Below are 7,188 nucleotides of genomic sequence, written 5' to 3' on the forward strand. Positions count from 1 at the left end.
TATACGGTATTTTGTGATGCATCGTGGGTTGGTTTAGGGTGTGTATTAATGCAGCATGGGAAGGTGATTTCATATGCATCCAGACAACTTAAAAGGCATGAGCAGAATTACCCCGCACACGATTTGGAAATGGCAGCAATTGTGTTTGCCTTGAAAATTTAGAGACATTATTTGTATGGTGAGACTTGTGAGATATATATGGACCACAAAAGCTTGAAGTATATATTTCAACAGAGGGATCTTAACTTGCGGCAACGTAGATGGATGGAGTTGCTAAAGGATTATGATTGTACTATTCTTTATCATCCCGGTAAGGCCAATGTAGTGGCGGATGCTTTGAGTCGAAAATCAATGGGAAGTCTGGCACATATTTCTACAGATAGGAGATTCATAGCCTGGGAGACATGAAAGTGCAATTGGATGTTTCAAAGACAAATGCATTGCTAGCATATTTTAGAGTGAGGCCTATCTTAATAGACCGGATCAAAGAAGCACAAATTAAAGATGATCTCGTAGCTAAGACCTTAAAGGATCCTCAAGGAAGGAAAGGAAAAATGTTTACCAAAGGCACAGATGCAATGTTGAGGTATGGAACCAGACTTTATGTGCCTGATGGTGATGGGTTGAGGAAAGAAATTTTGGAGGAAGCTCACATGGCAGCTTATGTGGTACATCCAAGGGCTACAAAAATGTATCAAGATTTGAAGGAAGTGTATTGGTGGGAAGGACTCAAGAGAGATGTAGCTGAGTTCGTATCCAAGTGCCTGGTATGTCAGCAAGTTAAGGTCGAGCATCAAAGGCCCGTGGGGCTACTACAGCCATTACCAGTGCCCGAGTGGAAGTGGGAGCATATTGCCATGGACTTTGTAACTGGTTTGCCTCGAACTAGTAGGGGCTACGACTTGATTTGGATAGTAGTAGACCGGTTAATGAAGTCAGCCCATTTTCTTCCGATTAAGACTACTTACGGGACTACCCAATACGCTCGAGTTTATGTGGATGAGATAGTACGACTACATGGTATCCCCATTTCTATGGTATTTAACAGAGGAGCTCAGTTTACTAGTAGGTTTTGGGGAAAGTTGCAGGAAGCATTGGGCACTAAGTTGGATTTAAGCACAGCTTTTCACCCTTAGACTGATGGACAGTCTGAACGGACTATACAGACATTGGAGGATATGTTGAGGGCTTGTGTGATAGACCTTGGGGTCCGGTGGGATCAATATCTGCCCTTAGTGGAATTTGCCTACAACAATAGTTTCCAAACTAGCATCCAAATGGCACCATTTGAGGCATTATATGGACGGAGGTGTAGGTCACCCATTGGATGGTTAAAGGTGGGAGAAAGGAAACTTTTGGAGCCTGAGTTGGTGCAGGACGCAACTGAGAAAATACGCATGATTCGGCAGCGGATGTCAACAGCACAAAGTAGATAGAAATCATATGCTGATAACCGACAGAGAGACTTGGAGTTTCAAGTAGAAGATCATATATTTTTGAAAGTTTCGCCAACTAAAGGGGTAATGAGGTTTGGCAAGAAAGGGAAGCTAAGTCCTCGGTATATAGGACCCTTCGAGATCTTAGAAAGGGTTGGAGCGGTGGCTTATTCGTTTGGCGCTACCACCAGACTTTTCAAATATTCATCCCGTGTTTCATGTGTCTATGCTTAGGAAGTACAACCCGGATCCATCGTATGTAATTATAAACTATTCAGTTGCAAGATGATCTAACTTATGAGGAGCAACCGGTAGCTATCCTTGATAGGCAAGTTAAAAAGCTTCGTTCAAAGGAAGTAGCATCAGTGAAAGTGTTGTGGCGAAACCACACTAGTGAAGAGGTAATGTGGGAAGCCGAGGCCGAAATGCGAATAAAATATCCCCATCTCTTTGATACTTAGAGGTACGTTACCTTATAGTTTAATTTAAATTTGGGGATCAAATTTCTTTAAATGGGGGAGAATGTGAGACCCCAACCTCTATAGGCTTGTAACTAAGCATAAATGTAATAATACGAGCTAGGGGTAATTTTGTCATTTTTTATAATAAGCTTTTAGAAGAAAGTTTTATGATATTTTAAGGTCAAAATGGGTATAAGACTGCATAAATGATGTGTGCTGGTGAAAACACAAAGAAAACTAAAAGTTTCAACAATTTTTATAATAGGGGCAAAATGGTCATTTTTTACCTCGGGTTAAAATTTTAAGTTTTTATGAACCCGAACATGTCTAGACCATTATGGACCTTGTCCTAGTGTTAAAAGAGAAAAAAGATTGCATAAAATATTGGAGGAGAATAAGTAAATTAGTGAAGGGGTATTTTCGTAATTTTAAGGGAAATGATAAGATTGGCTATAAATATCTGGAAATTTCCAACACCTTCTTTAATTTCCAGCAGCTGGTCTTCTTCTTCCCTTCTCCTCTCTCACGTTTCTTCAATTTCTCCATGGGAGTTTTTTTCAAGCTTCCATAACTTTCTCTCTCTAGCTCCAATTTTCATGCTTTTGGTGTACTCTTCCATAAACCCTTATACTCTTTCATCCTCTCACTTTAAAACCCTTCAAAAATCTGGTTTTCATATTTTCTCTCACTAGCTAGACGTTCTAGAGAGAGAAAGAGAGAATTACACCATTTATTTGAAAGCTATTGGGAGAGAATTTGACTACAAAGGAGCCCGAGGGTAAGTGATGAATTAAACTTGGTTTTTAGCTGCAGAAAATGGCTAGTAATTGGGATTTATGAGCTGTTTATTGTTAAGTATGTTCATTACTTTTAGTGATTAAGATAGTGAACATAGATGGCCATTTAATGTGGCAATTGAAAACTAGCTAAAAGATAGCTTTTAGGGTTCATAGTGTGTAAAATTGACCTATTGCTTATGCTAATGTGATCCTAGGTTTTAAGGACGCCCTATCATCTCATTTGGACAATTATAGGAATTGGAGTCATCTAAAGGCTCTACAATCAATTGGTGAGTGGACTGCCTATCAAAATTGTTTTGGGAATATGACTGCTTTAAACAAAGTGTTTGAATGATTTTATACAACTTTTCTCAAAAGAATGAATGCCTTGGGAACAAGCTCTTGTGAAATGGTTTATGTTATGATATGTGGTTATTATGGATTTCTATGTGGCTGCATTATGTTGATATACATATATGCTTGAATATAATGTTGTGTAATTATATTGACTCGACTATGTGCGAGTAGGGAGTGCGCATAAGCCGAAGATAACCCAGTTATGTGCGAGTAGGGAGTGCGCATAACCCGGTGATGACCTAGCCATGTGCAAGTAGGGAGTGCGCATGAGCTGGTGATGATGATGATGGGATGGTGTGCATGATGATGATGGGATTGTGTGCATGATGGTGATGGGTATATGTATATGTATACATAAGTAAACATGTGTGTTATAAGAAATTTATGAGTTATGTATATGGATGTAATGTATGTGAGATTCGGTATGTTAAACTTTGGGGAAGTTGTTATGTATTTCTTATTGGTTTTGAACATTTCAAGCAGGGTGGTTTTCTTTGGGAGAAAGGGAAATTTTCATTTGGTGCCCTGTATTTCACTGTAGCGAAAATCATTCTCGCTGCAGCGAGAAACTCTCAGGTTTGAGAACCTTCACCAGAACTGGTTCTCGCTGCAGTGAGAATGTATTTCGCTGCAGCGAGATAGTCACTGTAGCTTCTCGTTGCAGCGAAAAGAAATCTCGCTGCAGCGAAAAACTCTCTGTTTCATCAGCTGAATTTTGCTACAGCGAGAAACCTTCTGTTTCTGGATCACAATTTCGCTGTAGCGAGAAAAAATCTCGCTGCAGTGAAAAACTTTCTGTTTTGGTCTCCTATCTTGTCAAATTGTTGCCCTATCTTTCACTACTTCGTTACCATATCGGAGTATGGACTTCCAACATTAAGGATTAGATGAGTTAAGTTTAAAATGGGGAGGTTTAGTGAGAAACCCTCGGCTAGTTGAGAAACCCTCGTTCGGCTAATAACTAAATCCCAACGTCGTTGCAACAAAAATTCATTCTCGCTGCAGCGTAGCTGCAGCTAGAATGCCTTTCCGCTGCATCGAAGATTCGTTATCATATTTGACTTACTTTTGTAATATTAAAGCTTTCATTCTTCAAATGGTTCGTTATGCATGGGTTCATGATTTTCAAAGATTAATCATTTAAGGGCTTGATGAGGGGTTTTTAATAAGAATAGAAACAAATTGCATTGTTTTGAAAAAGAATGCATCATGATTTCATTAAAGATTCCTTATGGTATGCTTGTTCCCTTTCTTGTTCACTCACTGGGTTTATACTCACTGTTTTTAACTTCATGTTTTCAGATCATGAGGCAGCAGGTAACTAGGATGAGGTGTCCTTGTAGACTTATATCCATCTTTTGGTAGGTGTCTCGGTATTCAGTAGCTGTACATTCGTCCAAGTCCCTTCGCTGGAAGTCAAGTCTTCTTTTTTTGAGATGTATAGACAAACTTGATGTAAATTATTAAGATACATGTTGTAGGCAATGTACATTTAATTGATATGCCAGTATTAGTTGACGAATGTTTAATTTTATTATGATTCTAAGTTATGAAATAGGACTTAGTAGTTATGATGGAATGATGAGTACGTTAGATTAATAGGCTTGCTGGGGCTTAGTGGATTACATCCATTAGGCCCTTGCGCCGGTCATGGCCCGAAATTTGGGTCGTGACAATAACTTAGAGAGCAAGAATCGATTCTAGGAAAATAAAAGGAATCCAAACACATGTCTGAAGACAAAGAATTGATTCTTGAGAAAGAATATATCGGTTCTTAAAGCATCAACGACAAAAATCAGAAACTTGGAGAGTAAGGAAAAGATGGGATTAATGGATAAAATTAAAGCATCAAAGATCAAGTTAAATTTAAATTTTGGCACCAAACTATAGTGAAGAGCAGAAAACTTGGAGAAATAAGAATAAATTCTTGGAAAATTGTAAAGGTGCCACCCTTAAGCTAAGTTAAGAAAGAATCAAGATCTCAAGAAAAAAATTGATTCTTTAGGGACAATGTTAGTGTAACCCCTGCAAACCAATCGATTTTGTGTTTGTAAAACATTACATTAATTAGTCATATTTCATATTAAATACATTATGGATGTTTTATATAATGTATGAGGTATTTCTTTACCCATGAGTTTATTTATAAAAAGTTATGAGAGACTTATGTAGATAAAGTCCTTAGAACATAATGGCCTTGCAAAGAAATTATCAAAGTTATAATTATGAGTTTCTTATACATCAAAGCCTTGTTTCTGGTCATTGTATTGTCAAGAATAAGGACATTGACAATGCTCAAAAGCTAGAACATGCTAAGCCTCCTTATTTTGAAAGTAAGCAACTTATCTCATAGGTTGAAATATGCAAGATACTTGGGGATAGTATATGTGTACTTGTTAAGGAACAAGTTCACTGAACATAACTTGCTATGAGAGTTCCATTTGGTATTTCACTCAAGTGTCTATGAAAATACTCTCATGTGTTAATAGTGTAAGTAATCCATAGACTTGTGATACCAAGTCATCTTGTATGTGAATTGCCACGCTTTGATTTCACCTCTATGGGTTTAGAGGTGACCAGATGCCTAAACAGGGTGCTTTTGGGTGTGGCATGAAGAATGCGATGATAAATGAGTAGTCTAGAGAGGATTCATCACCCCAAGTGAATTGAAGAGTGTCACGACCCGGCACTCCCTTCGAGCCCGTGACAACCGCCGCGAAGTCTCGATAAACATTCATTACTCGGAATGTCAACCGAAACCTCGCAAGGCTCTTGCATTAGTTTTCTACTTCCCATATGAGTAATAGTTACTAAATATCTAGTTTTAAGAGAATATAAACTATTTTAGATCAAAAACAATAGAAATAAAATTTTCGCCACACAAGGGTATTTTGGTCATTTTTACCCAAAAATTTCGAAACCTGATAAAATACAACATATGGTAGAAAGATATTCATTGCCGATCAAAAATAAATTTTTGTCATCTAAATCATCCATTTGCAGTGAAAAGTTGGCTAATTAGACTAAATAAAAATATTCGATAATATATTCCATTTTCTTATAAAACAATTTTTATAAAACTATGCATAAATAATTTTTATAGCATAAGAACAAAATAAATTCATACACATAGTGATATAGTAAACCAGGTATTCAAAATTATCCTATAGTGGCATATGGACCCCGAGATAACCAAAAGTGTGCAAGAATGTAAACCTACGATTTCCAAGGAAGTAAGTCCCAAAGAGATCCTTGATGAAATCGACTGTCTACAGACTATCCTGAACCTGAAATGGTTAAAAAGAAAGGGTGAGTTTTCATAAACTTAGTGAGTAAACAAAGTCCGTCATTAACTTCTAAAGTCGATTAAATGGAGACAGTTAACTTTTCATCATACCATAATCCACAACATTTTGTACTTGTTTCAAATCATATAAAACAACACATTTCATTATAATACACATCACGACTTATGATTTTCTTAAAAACTTGGCTCGTACCAAAAATCATACTCAGTGATACCTTGGCCGAGCCATTCAATCGAGTCCGCCAAGGTTATTAAGTTAACAACTACTCATAAAAACATAGTTTAGCCATCCCTTAGCGTTGGCAGAGTTCATCCTCAAGTGGTGGTTCGGTGTGAAGTGAACTTTATCATACCTTAGGAGATATCCTTCGCGCCTCTCATACTAAGGTAAATATAACGGGGTTTACAATGCCCCTCTAATAGGCTGGTCCACGAAAATCCGCCTACTGTAGTGGCTAATTAAATAACCCATCAATCAATAAAATTTTGACAGCATAACGTGGCTCACATAATACTACCCAGCTTGTCAAAGGAAAACAAACAGTTTATATATTTCACAACCCAAAAACCTAGCCACATATGTCATCACGTATTAGTTCATAAATCATCAATTCCAAACATAGGTACGTAAACTTAAATATATAGGCAACATCAAAGGTTGGTCTCCACATACTCACATTTTCAAAAAAAACATTATTGAATTGTAAAATAAGTCATAAACCTTATTCCTTAAATCGATTATTAGTCATAAAACATAAAATTCATTTAGGTTCAATATTCTTAAAATCATAAAAACGATTGTAAAAATACTCTAGATAGATAAGATGAACAGTGGTTACTCACTTTGA

The sequence above is a fragment of the Theobroma cacao genome, chromosome 10 (genome assembly GCF_000208745.1).
Source record: "Theobroma cacao cultivar B97-61/B2 chromosome 10, Criollo_cocoa_genome_V2, whole genome shotgun sequence".
In the NCBI taxonomy this organism is placed as follows: domain Eukaryota; kingdom Viridiplantae; phylum Streptophyta; class Magnoliopsida; order Malvales; family Malvaceae; genus Theobroma; species Theobroma cacao.